Genomic DNA, 14,509 nt, shown 5'->3' with positions numbered 1-14,509 from the left:
GAGTTCTGTCCTCTGACACCATTTCCATATGTACGTTGTTCTTAATCAATGGTCTGAGGACAGTAGCACAATTTCTGCCTGGAGTCCATGAATTTCAAAACTTTTAACAATGTGTGTGTGTGTGTGTGTGTGTGTGTGTGTTCATGTGCACAGGCAGATATTTTCTGGGAAGAGGATCGTATCTATCAGCAAAATTCTAGATGCCCCTCCAAAGTAAGTCATACTTTGCAGGACTTAGATGGTTTATCCAACCCTCAATTCCATTTACTTCTGTTTTCTTCCTGCTTTTCTCATTGCACTTATACTATTTTTATACACTAATGGTTCTATGTAAACATTTTAGATTTCAAAGCAGATATATTTCTTGCTTTTTCACTACTGTCTGAGAGGATTTTCTTTTAGTTCAATGCCTATATAGTAGGCATTTCGAGTCAAATGGCATTTTCAAACAGTGCAGATGGCTGGTGATACATGAGAGAATTAGGCATGACTCCTGCTGTCCAGGAGCTTATAATGTAACAGGAAGGCAGATAATGTTAAAGAAAAACAACTACAGTAGCAACAATGAAGAATTAAATATGGAGAGCTATAAGAAGTATAGATGAGGAGGTTCTAAATCTGCCCAGGAAAGTTAGGATAAACCTGTTGAAATAGGTGACATTCAAATGTGTCTGGAAAGGCCTTGGTGAGTTTTATAGGGAAAACAGGTAGGAAAGAACATTCCTGGCAGAAATGGAAACAACAGTGACACAGTTTTGCTCTGTGTCCCCACCCAAATCTCTTCTCGAATTGTAATCCCCGTGTGTTGAGGGAGGGACCTAGCGGGAGGTGACTGGATCGTGGGGGTGGTTCCCCCGTGCTGTTCTTGTGATAGTGAGTCCTCACGAAATCTAATGGCTTAAAAGTGGTACTTCCTCCTTTACTCTCTCTCTCTTCTGCCACCATGTAAGATGTGCCTTGCCTCCCCTTCACCTTCTGCCATGGTTGTAAGTTTCCTGAGGCCTCCCCAGCCATGTGGAACTGTGAGTCAAATAAACCTCTTTCTCTTGTAAATTACCCAGTCTCAGGCATTTCTTTATAGCAGTGTAACAGTGGACTAATTCAAACAGTTAGTTTTGGTATCTGTAACAGTGGACTAATACAAACGGTTAGTTTTGGTATCTCTGAGGCATGAGGCGAATGTAGGTGTGGTGGGACCTGGGACTGGAAGGGAACACTGGAGTCACATGAACGATCCCAGCTGAATGACCTGGGACATCAAGCCAAGTCATATATGCGTATATATGGGTGTGTGTGTGTGTGCGCGCGTCCATATGTGTGTGGTGTGTGTCGCATCCTTACCTATGTGCCTATGCAGAGAAAGTATACTTTAGGTAGAAGTCTGCTAAGTTGCCAAGCAGTTCCAGGGCTGTGGAAGACAGGAAGGCAGAGGTTAAGCAGATACAGACCATTCAGGAACCGAGGAATGCAGCATCTGAGGCCTAGAAATACAGGTCCAAGTTCAAGTTGGAGATAGAGACAATTCCCTGAGGCATGAGAAAGCATATGAATCTGCCAGAGGGTAAAGAAGCTAAATTTGTTATATACATTATTCGATTCTATGAACATTTAAAAAGGCATCATGAATATAGATCCTTAAACATTTCTGTTTGTTATTTAACCTGGGCTCTTTCAGCTTATTTTATCAGGAAGATTCCTGAGTTTTGTGAAGAGCATTGTGCAGAGTGCACATGGATCAGGTTATGCAATTACGTTCTCAATGAAACCCTATTATGCGCTGATAAAGGTCAAATGTGAAATGACTCTTTTTGTAAAGGTGACTTTCACATAATTCTGTTATACTTTAATAAGTATCATGGTAGTAGACACTTTATTCTGAGCACATTGTAAGTGCTTTCGCAAACAGACCTACGTGTCGTTTTCACTGATAAACACAGTACTGATGGCAAAGCCTACAGGCCAATTCTGAGACTAAACATTGTAGTTGTTTGTATGTTACAGCACTCTGTGAAAGAAGCCTTTGCCCAGGGCTTTTTAGAGGTAGTTTGGCTGTCAAATAAAGTTACTAAATGGACTTTTAATTTACTGTATATATATTTATATCAGAACCTTAGGATAAGTTTGCAGGTATCTGAAAATTGGCTAATGGAGCAAGATAAATGTGTCTGTTATCACTGCTCAAGGGGCTACATTTGAATCATTGTTTTAATTTGCAGAACTGAAGTATTTTTAAGGAGGTGATGATAAAATAAAATTGAATTAAGTTTAGTGGGCAGAGTAACTGTGGAAAGATTTCTGCTCTAAAAATGGGTTTTACGTAAGGCCCTTTTCATGATAAAGATAAAAAATTTTATAGGCTGATGTTTTACTTGCCATTTAGTTTTTGTTTTTCTTTTTCTTTGCCAAGTAATATCTACTAGTTGTCTTTCATGATGACACATTCTTGTTTCTTCCATTGTTACTTGATGATTTTGTCTGAGCATGTGGCTGGTGCATGGGTTTAAATCAGGAAACCCTAGGGTCTTGCAGGAAGCAGGGTGTGTGTTAATGTTTTCTAGGATATCACAGAATGTAGGATTTACTAGAAATGTGGGGACGTTTTTGAGGGAGCCACCATCTGGAAGTAACTTTTCCTACCAAAACCTACAATACACTGTAGAAATTGTGACCAGTAGAGCCACAGAGAGAAAAAGCCTTCCAGAAAGCCCCAGGAAATACGTTTGCAGATGAGAATGACCAGAGAGTAAACGTCTTAGAGTCTGGCCTTTCAGGGATCTAGATATATTGGATACAGACTTTTATCAGAAAAATTGAACCATGTTAATAATGGCTGAAAGATATTTCTCCATCTTTGGTATATTAACCTTAACACAAAAATGTAATACATTCAGTGCAGGCCAGTGTAGGACACAGAAGAGGAGAAGCAGACAGTCCAGACTTCAAGGTCACGGCAGAAGAAAACCTGGGCAGAACTTTCTCCAAACCTATCTCCTTGAAGGACAGGGATATCTTTAAAATCCAAGTGTGGGGGACTTGACTAGGTTTAGGCAGATCTTGATAGATTTTTGCTTGGGTAGTGGGTTGAAGAAATTATTGTAGCCACTGGCAGTGGAATTCCTGTTAAAGAGGAAGGTGTCTGTATTGAGGGAAATAATTTGTGAAATGGCTTGGGGTAAAAGATGAGAGCTTGCAGTCAGTCAACTAAAAAAAAAAAATGGCATAGCGGTTGTGCATTAGGAATAAACAAAGATTTAGGGGAGAAGAGATTCAAAATAGAAAAGTAGTGGCATGGATGAAAGACACGTAGCAAAGACATTTCAGAATAGACATTTCTAAGGTTCCCTTTCAAGTTTTGTTCCATGCTAGGAAGACATTCAGTCTTTCTAGCTCACAAAGATGGTTAATGGAGTCTGTTGTGTACCCCCAAGCCTTTGTGTAATTGCTAAGACAACACTTTATTTTGGTTATTGGAGGTGTATGCAAATGATAAAAGAATAAAAATATATGTAAGTGTTCTGACACTGATAAAGAACACTTTATTTCTTTAAGTACAGTTTTATGATGTTAAAATGTTAATCAAAATGTTTATCATATACAGTCACATTTTAAAAGCAATTAAATAAAAAATTATATATATAATATCTAGGCTTCATAGGATTAAAGAGTTCTGTTTAGAGGTTTTCTGCAACTGTGATTTTCTGGTTTTTATTTTCCTTTTTTGGTAATCCATTTGAAATCCTTTCTGGATTAAAAAAATAACTTTACATAGTGGTTCAATGTGTCTTTATCCTACTCTTTGTAAAGCAAGTTATGATTGCTATTTAAAAAGCAATCGTATTAGCTTATTTAGAAATGTTTTTCTCCTAAAGACAAAGACTAGGTCAGTGTTAGTTCAAAAAGATCAATTAGACAGTTGGCGTGTGGCACTCAATGCTAAACACTTTTTATATAAAGATGGTATAAAGCTGGGCATTGTGGCTCATGCCTGTAATCCAAGCTACTTGAGAGACTGAGGTGGAAGAATCCTTTGAGCCTAGGAATTTGAGTTTGAGGCTGCAGTGAGTTATGATTGAGCCACTGCATTTCATTATTAGTTCAATGTTACACCTTGTCATAACCAATTAACTTTGGATGCTGGTGCTCTACTTTGATTTCTAAAACTTTATGTATCCCTTACATTGTTAAGTTGTATCCCTTACTTTGTTAGCTAAAAACATTTTGTTCAGAAACGTCACCAGTTAGCAGTTTAACTCTCTACAAAGCTTTCTCTTGTTTAAATAGAAATCATAACTTATGCTTTTATCTAGGGACTACTTATGTAGAAATACAGTTGTTTTAAATTGTGGATAAACCTCATCACATAAAATTATAGGATATTATACATTTCAAAATATTACCATCCTCCCCTAACAAAATTTAGTTATAATCAAAACTACTGCCTTGTAGAAGAACCCTATTAGCTTATTTAGAAATGTTTTTCTCCTAAAGACAAAGACTAGGTCAGTGTTAGTTCAAAAAGATCAGTTAGACAGTTGGTGTGTGGCACTCAATGCTAAACGCTTTTTATATAAAGATGGTATAAAGCTGAGCATTGTGGCTCATGCCTGTAATCCAAGCTACTTGGGAGACTGAGGTGGAAGAATCCTTCGAGCCTAGGCATTTGAGTTTGAGGCTGCAGTGAGTTATGATCGAGCCACTGCATTTCATTACAGTCTGGGCAACAGAGTGAGACCCTGTCTCTAGAAAAGAGTTTTAAAGGTAAAATCTAATAAATAAAAATTATCCAAGTAGTCACATTTTTAAAAGCAATTAAATCGATACATCTTGGCACATATCAGGTTTTTAAAAATTGTTTTCTCTTCTTTTTAGCCTAATCTTGAGTTGCTTGAGCAAATTTATTTTGTATCTATTAGTGTTAACCTTAGAAGCTCATTTTTTTCAGCATTTCACACAGGAGCAGCAGTCCTATATTATCATGATGATGTTGTCAATACTAAATGTTTATAATGTAATTTGTAATTTCAGGAAGTATTCCTGTTCTCAACACTTTAAAAAATGTATATACATGAAAAAAACTAAGTTTCTCATCAATGTTGATAGAGAAATTGTTTACTTAAAATACTTGTTTCTTCAAGGTATTAATAGTTATTCCCTGAAGCTGTTTGTGTAAATGCATAGTTTTATATTTTTGTTTGACAAGAATGCATAAAAAAGAGCTGTTAAAATTTAAGGTATTTTATTATCATGGCTTATGTGTTTCAGAATCTAGAAAAACCAGTCACTTGACCTATAAAAGAAATTATGAAGGTAAATTAACTCTGTAGAAATCACAAAAATCCTCATTTGGGCATTACATTTCTGAGCAGTGATGGTGCAGACGTGCTCCTTTGATATTACTACAGTAATTGTATAGTATTCCTTATAACAGGAATGATGATACAGGGCTGACTGCTTCTGATTTCTCTGCAGGGCTGCAGAGAAAAAAATTTATAAACCATAATTTTTAATGTTTGACTCAAGGCATGGTCAGGGGATTGGAATTATCTTAAAATATATTTTTTTACTGCTGATAACCACAGGGCTGTTATACCCAAAATAAGACCTGGGAGTTGCTGATGATTAAAAAATTTGAACTTACAGATTTACTGGGTCTCTTCTGTGGCTGAGAAGGAGGAAAATGGGATTGGAAGAAAACATTTATATCAGCTTGGATGATACTGAGTGTCCCAAACCCAGTCCCCACAGCACCTCCTCTGCCAGCAGCAGCAGCAGCAGCAGCAGCATCTCCTTTCTTGATGCATGAAGCTGGTCCTGCTTGCCTGGTAATCTGAAACCGAAACATCTGAAATGGTTACACTGCAAAGGCGGTGCTGACTTTTCTCATGGCCTACCCTTGCTATCTCTCATTGCTTCCAAATGATGGGGTATAGGAAGCCCTACCCGCAAATATGGCATCTTGACATACTAAGAATTTTAAGCTGAAGGAAACTGAGAAAATGAAGAAGCAGAAAGGTTTCCCTAACCTTCTCCTATCTCTTCTCTCCTGACAGGTGTCCTGCCCTATACCTAGAGGATAGGCATGTTACGTAGAAAGGCAAAGAAGAGTCTGACTAGGGTCTCCTAATTTCTTACCATTAGATCATATCCCCTTTTTGCCTAATCATACTTATACAAGAATGTCTGTTCTTTATCAAACTGACACATAAAAATAATTTTACCTGGGTCTTCGGGTTTTCATTTCTATAGGCTTTCTTGTCACATAAAACTTTGATTAAATAGATTTGTTATGCTATTCTCTTGTTAATCTATCTTTTGTTATAGGAGTGTCAGCCATGAACCTTGCATTGGACAAGTGAGAAAAGATTCTACTTTTCTCCTCTACACAACTCTATATCTAGAGTCAGGTTCCAGCAAGACCCAGGAAGACATACAAAATGTGACTTGAGAGGAGAATGATGACAAAAAGACCTGCAAGATTTTGACAATTCATGTAATCAAAAAACCAAAAGGTAGATACCACCTCCCACTCATTAGGATGGTTACTATGAAAAAAAAAAAAAAAAAAGAAAATATCAAGTGTTGATGAAGAACTAGAGAAATTGGAACCCTTGTGCATGGTTGGTGGGAATGTAAAATGGTACAGCTGCCATGGAAAACAGTATGGCAGGTCCTCAAAAAATTAAAAAATGCAATTGCCTCCCAGCACTTTGGGAGACCAAGGCAGGTAGATCACCTGAGGTGAGGAGTTCAAGACCAGCCTGCCCCATCTCTACTGAAAATACAAAAATTAGCTGGGTGTGGTTCTGGGTATCTGTAATCCCAGCTCCTCAGGAGGCTGAGGCAGGAGAATCGCTTGAACCCAGGAGGCAGAGGTTACAGTGAGCCAAGATTGCACCATTGCACTCCAGCCTGGGCAACAAGAGCAAAACTCTGTCTCAAAAAAAAAAAAAAAAAAGAATTGCCATTCCATTTCAGCTGGATTATTCCAGCCATTCCTCTTCTGAGTATTTACCCAAAATAATTAAAGCAGGGTCTCAAAAAGATATGTGTACACTCATATTCATAGGAACCTTAGTCACAATAGCTAAAATGTAGAAGCAACCCAAGTGTTCATCAACAGATGAATGAATAAGCAAAGTATGGTAGAGCCACACAATAAAATACTATTCAGCCTTAAGAAGAAAGGAAAATCTGACATATACTACAACAGGGATGAACCTTGTGGATATGCTAAGTGAAAGAAGCCAGTACTATGACTTGAATGTTCATCTCATCCAAAACTACTGTGCTTGAAACTTAATCATCAATGCAACAGCATTGGGAGGTAGGGCCTAATGGGAAGTGTGTAGGTCATGAGGACTCTGCCATCATGAATGTATTAATGCCACAACAAAAAGACATTTAGGAGTGGGTTCACCCCCTTCTGCTTTTCTGCCATGTGAGGAACAGTGTTCCTCGCCTTCCAAGGACACAATGCTCAAGGCACCATTTTGGAAACAGAGACTGGGCTCTTACCAGACACCAAGCCTGGTGGTACCTTGACCTTTTTGTCATACTGGCATTGTTGACTTTCAATTGTGGTGAATTGGGATGGATTTTGGTGAAGGAAATGCACTGGTGGGTACAATTTCTAGGTGTTTCAGGTTCAGAGAGAAATTGTAATGATAAGGGCCGTGAAAAGAGATGGCTGCTGCTGGGGGCCATTGATGAATTAGAGAAAGACAAACAAAAACTGAAGGTAATTACTCATCAGTCAAAAGTAAATTGTGAAATTCAGGAGATGTCCTTGGAAGCACATAAAGAAACTTTCACTTCTGTTACTGTACGGCAGAAAAAGCTAAGGATCAGGCTCAGGACTTAATTAGAAGAGTAGCAAAGCTTCAGAGAAGGTATGTTGAAATTCTACCCCCAGCAAGTCTGTGTGTCAAAGTCTGGGCCACCATAGGGAAAGTATGGGGTCTTGAGAGTGGAGTTTGATGAAATGATGTACTTTCATCAATTCTACCTCTGCTAGTGGAAATTGGATCAATTGCCAGAGTTGAGTCACAATATAACCTGGCTAGGAAAGTGCTGGGTGTACTAGGGAAGGAAAGGTCTGTACCTGGAAGAAGCTATAGTACTTAGTTGACATATACCAGTAGGAGTTGGGACCTGATTAATTGGGCAGGATTTTGAGCATGCTGTATCAGGAGAGTAGAGTGTGAAGTTGGGTGTGAGACAGTTTTTTTCAATATGGGAACAGCCTCCTGTGATACAAGATTCAACACCTTGACAATGACCTGGAAGATACTGTCAGCACTCTCTAATGACAGCTCTTACAAGTTTGGACAAAATAATGGCCCACACGAAGTAAAGTATAAGTGTCAGAACTGCTGAGGCAAGTAGTGGAAAAAGATGAGATCCAAGGCTTAAAGTGGGCATGCTCTGTAGATATATTAGGTAAGGACAGAAAACACACCAGCCGGAGCTTTCCAGAGGAAACTCCAGGTATGATGGATTTAGGAATGGTGAGTCCTATCATATTACCATTTAACTCACCTGTTTAGCTCATTAAGCTCACAGATGATTCTGTTAAGTAACCGTGCATTATCGTAAGCTTAATAAAATAAGTGACTTCAGATGCAGCTGACGTTTCAACTTTCTTCACTGGAAGAATCAATAGAACCCTGCACCTGATAAGCACTTATCAAGTAAGCAACACTTCCCACCAATTTATTTTAACCTGAGCTTGCCAGAGCAGTTTTCTTTTTTTTGACTAAGACTGTGCATCTTCATTGTTTTACATCAGGGCTACATCAAATAGTCTGGGTCTGTGTCATATTTCATTCCACAGAAACATTGATCACCTCTCCATAACACGAGGCATCTTCCTAGGACATTATTGACATTCAGGGTAAGCCAGAGAGTAACGGACATCCTAGACCCCTTGGTAAGACATTTACATAGCAGAGGGTGAAATATAATCACATAAAACTTCAGATACCTGCCACTGAAACGGAGTTGCAGGATAGTCCAGTGGCCAGGGAATTAAAAGATAGTCTCTCTAAAGTGAAACATGAGTTCTTATACCTTAGATTCCTTATTATTAAGAAAGGGGCACAGCATATGGGAGCAACATATCCCACATTTGGGTGCATTGCTCCAATTCACTTAATGAGAAGTACGTAAAACTATAAAGTTTTGGCCGGGCGCGGTGGCTCAAGCCTGTAGTCCCAGCACTTTGGGAGGCCAAGACGGGCAGATCACGAGGTCAGGAGATCGAGACCATCCTGGCTAACATGGTGAAACCCCATCTCTACTAAAAAACACAAAAACAAATTAGCCGGGCGTGGTGGTGGGTGCCTGTGATCCCAGCTACTCGGGAGGCTGAGGCAGGAGAATGGCATGAACCCGGGATGCGGAGCTTGCAGTGAGCCGAGATCGCACCACTGCACTCCAGCCCGGGCGAAAGAGCGGGACTCTGTCTCAAAACAAAAACAAAAAAACAGAACAAAACAAAACAAACCAAAACAAAAAAACTATAAAGTTTAGAGTCCTGGTAGAGACTGAACTCATAACTAATAAATAGAAAGTATCTATGTGGCTTGAAATACTCTTCATGAACTGCATGTTTCTGATTCAGAAAATGATAGAATTGGATCAAGCCATCATCAAATGAAAGGAGTATATAGGAAATTGGGCTCAGACAGGTCTTAAAGGCATGAAGAAGTTATGCAAGTAGATGGCTCAACCACCCAGTGCACCCATTTGTTTGGCATTACCACCCTTGCCTCAGTCAACGTTTGTGACACATTTATTAAGGAAGAAAATATTTGTCTGTTTTATAGGAGATTGTACCAGAAATAGACAGAAGTGGACTGTCATGGTATTATAGTCCCATTCAAGAGTGGCTCCCAAGCAGAGAAGGGAAAAGAAATCCTTTCAGTGGGCAAATGTTCATCCATGTATCTTTCTGGTGTTCCTTTTTTGCTGGAAGATAATATAAACAGACATATAAACATACACCGCTTTATGGGTAGTGGCTAAGAATAGATCAAGATAGTCAGGGGCCAGATAGCCCCTAAATCTTGGAAATCAGTAAATGAATAAACCTCTCAGAAGTGGTTCATGGGAATCTCACCAAGGTAAACTCACTGCAAAGGAGGCTTTTAATAACCAGGTGGATAGGATGGGCCTTTCTACTCAGATTATTTAGCTTCTCCCCACTACTATTCTGGTGCCTGATCAATGACTTATCAACAAAGAGCTCATGGTGGCAAGAATGGAGATTATGCTGGGTTCAACAATCTGGACTTTCACCAATCCTAGCCTGGCTATCATCACTGTGAATTTAAGTCTGTCAACAGTGGAGAGAAATACTGAGCGGCTAATAAGAAACTATAAGCTGTTAGAACCAACCAGCAACCTGGTTCCATTATGGAGGGGGAAGCAACTCATCCTCACTGGAACAGGTAATTGGGTTGTATCCAGTTTTCATACTTCCTCAGATTTTCTTGGCCCCACCCATCCCACTTATTTGCTCAATGGAATGCTCCAGTCTGGTCATCACTACCATTGTCTCATCTCAACTCCTGCATGCTTTCCCTTCCTTGAATGAGGGCAAAGGGGAAGCCTACTTTTCCCATCATGTTCAAACTAAATTGAAGCAACCTGCTTTGGAGCATGATATCTGGCTCCCCAGTGACTGCCCAGAGGCACTAAGTAGCACAACTTGGAAGTGTGGGGGAGTTAAGGCCTCAAATGGTGAATTCTGACCAGCAAAAGATAGGGAAACAGAAAGAAGCGGCAGCATAATGAGTGCATATTTGTTTGCATAATATTGGTGGGAGCATGTTGTTGATCCTATTTGTTGTTGTTTAGAAGCTCAAGTATACATAGAAGAGTATACATCTATGTTGAGTAGTCAAAAGGAAGGCTTGCTTTGGCTCTGGTGGTTTGGCAGTCAATATTGATTTTAATCACCTGTGTTGCCTTCCTGTGTATTGAAAACTAGAAAAGAATTTTTTAAAGGTACATTTCCAAGTCTTCCTTGCCATGATGTTTTGCTATATAATTTAAGTTTCACTGAAAAGATTCAAAAGATGAAAATATGGAGAAAGTCATTTTTCTGATTCTTTGACTTTCTGTTGGCAAGGACCGTTTGGCAACATTGAGATTTTTATGCACTGCTACGGTTTCTAGTCACTAATTTTCATGAATATTGAGAGCCAGCTGCAATTTGCGGCAGTGGTTTTCTCCCTGTGTCACAGCTGTAGCAGTGTCCTTAGCATTTGGCATATAGGAGAAACTCAAAAAGTGCTTACTGAATTGAACTGGATTTCATAGAACTTGTAAAGAAAAACAAAACCAAATTTATGCTGTAGTCCATAAGTGCCAGGGTAGACATCATTTGCAGCCAATAACTGTATTCATCACATTTTGAGCCTCCCTTATTTGTGTATTTTGTTGTTTGTTTTTAACTACATATGTATGCTGAGAAAGAGAGTAAAACAGGGGCTGTGTGCTCCCTCACAATTCAGAAGGGGCTTCCCTCCTCTCCTGCAAGGCACACAAGTCTCCTCTGTTCTGGATAGGTCGGGTAAGGGGCTGGGCAGAGTCTTTTGGTACAAACCATGGTGGATGGTTGATGAACAGGCAGTGGGCTGAATGCTGGCAATTGGTGCTCCTGACAGGGCATCAAATCTATACTGATTCAGCACACAAACCACTTCCTAACACTGATAGGGACTACTTAGAGTCTTTCTATTTCTTTCTCATCCACTCTTCTGTTCACATGGCAGCCCCCTGTTCTCTCCCCTCTCACTCAGTGCATCATTTTTCTAGTCCTGGAGAGCAGTGAATTCCCTCTGCAAGCATGCATCTGAATCTATTCACCTCCTGTTAGACTGGAAGGCTGCTGAAGAATTGAATATTTTAGCTTTCCTTCATAGGCTCTGTATGGGTGACTTGTATCTGCCTTTAAAAACTTGGGAGAGGAAGCCCTCAAGATGTGAGTGAACAAAACCGGTATTTGGTAGAAAAGACACAAACTGATAATTCAAAATATTATTCTACCACGATGTGAATTGCTGTATTGTTTGTTCTTTGTGAGTTGGCAGAACATAATTTGAGAACTGCTAAAATATGTAACATCACTTAACTAGACCCATTAGGAAATATTTCAGTCAAAGCTGGTCTGAAGTATTGGTCTGTTTTAAAATCTGTGTGCCTTCGCAGGTTCCACTAAAACAGGTTACACTCATTTCCACTTAGCAACCATTTATTTGGAATGCTAGGGACAAGTTGTGGTCTTGGAAATTTATCTTATGATCCCAATTTCTTTCCATATTTACCAAGGTTAACTCATATTAAATCACCCAATAAAACCTGAACAAGCATCAATAATATTTTCTCCTTACACAATTTGCTTTCTAGTGAAGGCTACATGAAGAGGAGAAGCTCAATTATTTTAAGATAAAAATGTTAGATTAGGTGGAACTCTGCATATTTGCCAGCCATCTGGTTCAGTCACAAACTCCCCAGGAATCCTGAACATATTTGCAACCAAAAATAATTTGAACTTGAATGACTGTTAAATTGGGATGTAAAATGTGGTAACCCAAACTATGCACAGATACTTACAAAGGACCAATTAATAGATTTATTTTGAGCCTTATGCTCTGTGATATTTTATTTTCTTCAGAGATAACTAAAAGGATGCAAATATTTGTTAACAATTGAATAAAAACTCTCCCAACTGTAAAATATATTATAAATTTATCCAAAGTGTCTTCTGCTCCAAGGTTAGCCAGAAAGAAGCAAAAACAAAATCAAAAACAAGAATTGCATTGTGTGTAATCTTTCTCATTTGCCAGTTTGCAGGGAAACAGTAGTTAAGTTCCTTATGCAAAGGAAACTCCTATAAAGGAAACGCGAGGTCATTCATGATTAATCTGGAGACGACAAAGTAACAAACCTAATTTTTGTTTGTGGAATTATTTTCATCATTACATCAGACACACCTCTTCAGCTATCAAGCTGCAAACTTGATGGAAGGTATACAGTGAATAGTGTAAATGAGAGCACATGCTGCTGGAGCTATGAAGGAAATAGAAAACTGTGTACAATATTTCATCTCAAGAAACTGGTGATGTTTCTGTCAAAGGCGTTTGAACCAGAACAACTCCATCTTGAATAGGAGTTGGAGAAAATAAGGCTGAGACCTACTGGGCTGCATTCCCAGACAGTTAGGCATTCTCAGTCACAGGATGAGATAGGAGGTCGGCACAAGATACAGGTCATAAAGACTTGTATCCTTGCTGATAAAACAGGTTGCAGTAAAGAAGCTGGACAAAACCTACCAGAACCAAGATGGCAAAGAGACTGATCTCTGGTGGTCCTCAGGGCTACACTCCCACCAGCGCCATGACAGCATACATGTGCCATGGCAATATCAGGAAGTTACCCTACATGGTCTAAAAAGGGGAGGCATGAATAATCCACCCCTTGTTTAGCATATAATCAAGAAAAAAACCACAAAAATGGGCAACCAGCAGCCCTCAGGGCTGCTCCGCCATGCCTATGGAGTAGCCATTCTTTTATTCCTTTCGCTCTTTTATTCCTTTACTTGCTTTCACTTTACTCTATGGATTGATCTGGAATTATTTCTTGTGAGAGATCCAAAAACCTTCTTTTGGGGTCTGGATAAGGACCCCTTTCCAGTAACATTTCTGTGCCAGAGATGTCATGTATCAAAATGCAAGTCACCAAGTTCTATGCCAGAACACAGCTGACCTTCAGTTTGTAGTAGTACGTCTGGCAAACACCAATTTTAGATCTTGTTAAAATCATTGGTAAGAACCTTCCCCCCACCTCATTAATTACCTAAACTGCATTTACCTTCGCTAAGGAACTGCAGACTATACCAACACAGGCCACATGCTGTGTTCCAGGATTATCATTTAAAGATAATTCAAACTTTTCAAGTATGTAATTGAGAGTGACTAATTTTGAGATATTGACTCTAATTTTGAATCCTAGAGGGAGGATCTTAAATCAATGAAAAAAAGCTTCACTTACTACAAGAAGATTTGCTAAGGTAGGAAGAAAATATTTTCAGTTCAAATGTTACTGGTCTTACATATTAAAAAACTTTAATCTAGCCAACAGAAAATTTTCAAAGGAGTATGTGTACCTTGAAATTTACATTATATTTTGTTTTGCAACTCAATAAATGTTTGTGAACTTACCATGGCTCAAATTTTGGCTGCTGAGCAGGAACTATTTAAGTTTTAAGTTGATCACCTTATTGAAGAAGAAATAACTTGCTTTGTGCAGAGCATGATATACTTATTATAAGCTTCCAGGCTTGGGCAAAAATTGCTATGTGGTACACTGTATACAAAATTGCTATCTGATGTCCTGTAATGGCAAAGGCAATCACAAATAATGAAGGTGATAATGATGAAGAAGATGATGATGATCATAATTGATGATTGCTGATGAAAATAACATTATCAAACCCTTACTA

This window comes from Mandrillus leucophaeus, unplaced genomic scaffold, assembly GCF_000951045.1.
Source record: "Mandrillus leucophaeus isolate KB7577 unplaced genomic scaffold, Mleu.le_1.0 Scaffold515, whole genome shotgun sequence".
Classification (NCBI taxonomy): Eukaryota; Metazoa; Chordata; class Mammalia; order Primates; family Cercopithecidae; genus Mandrillus; species Mandrillus leucophaeus.
This window is presented reverse-complemented; position numbering follows the sequence as displayed.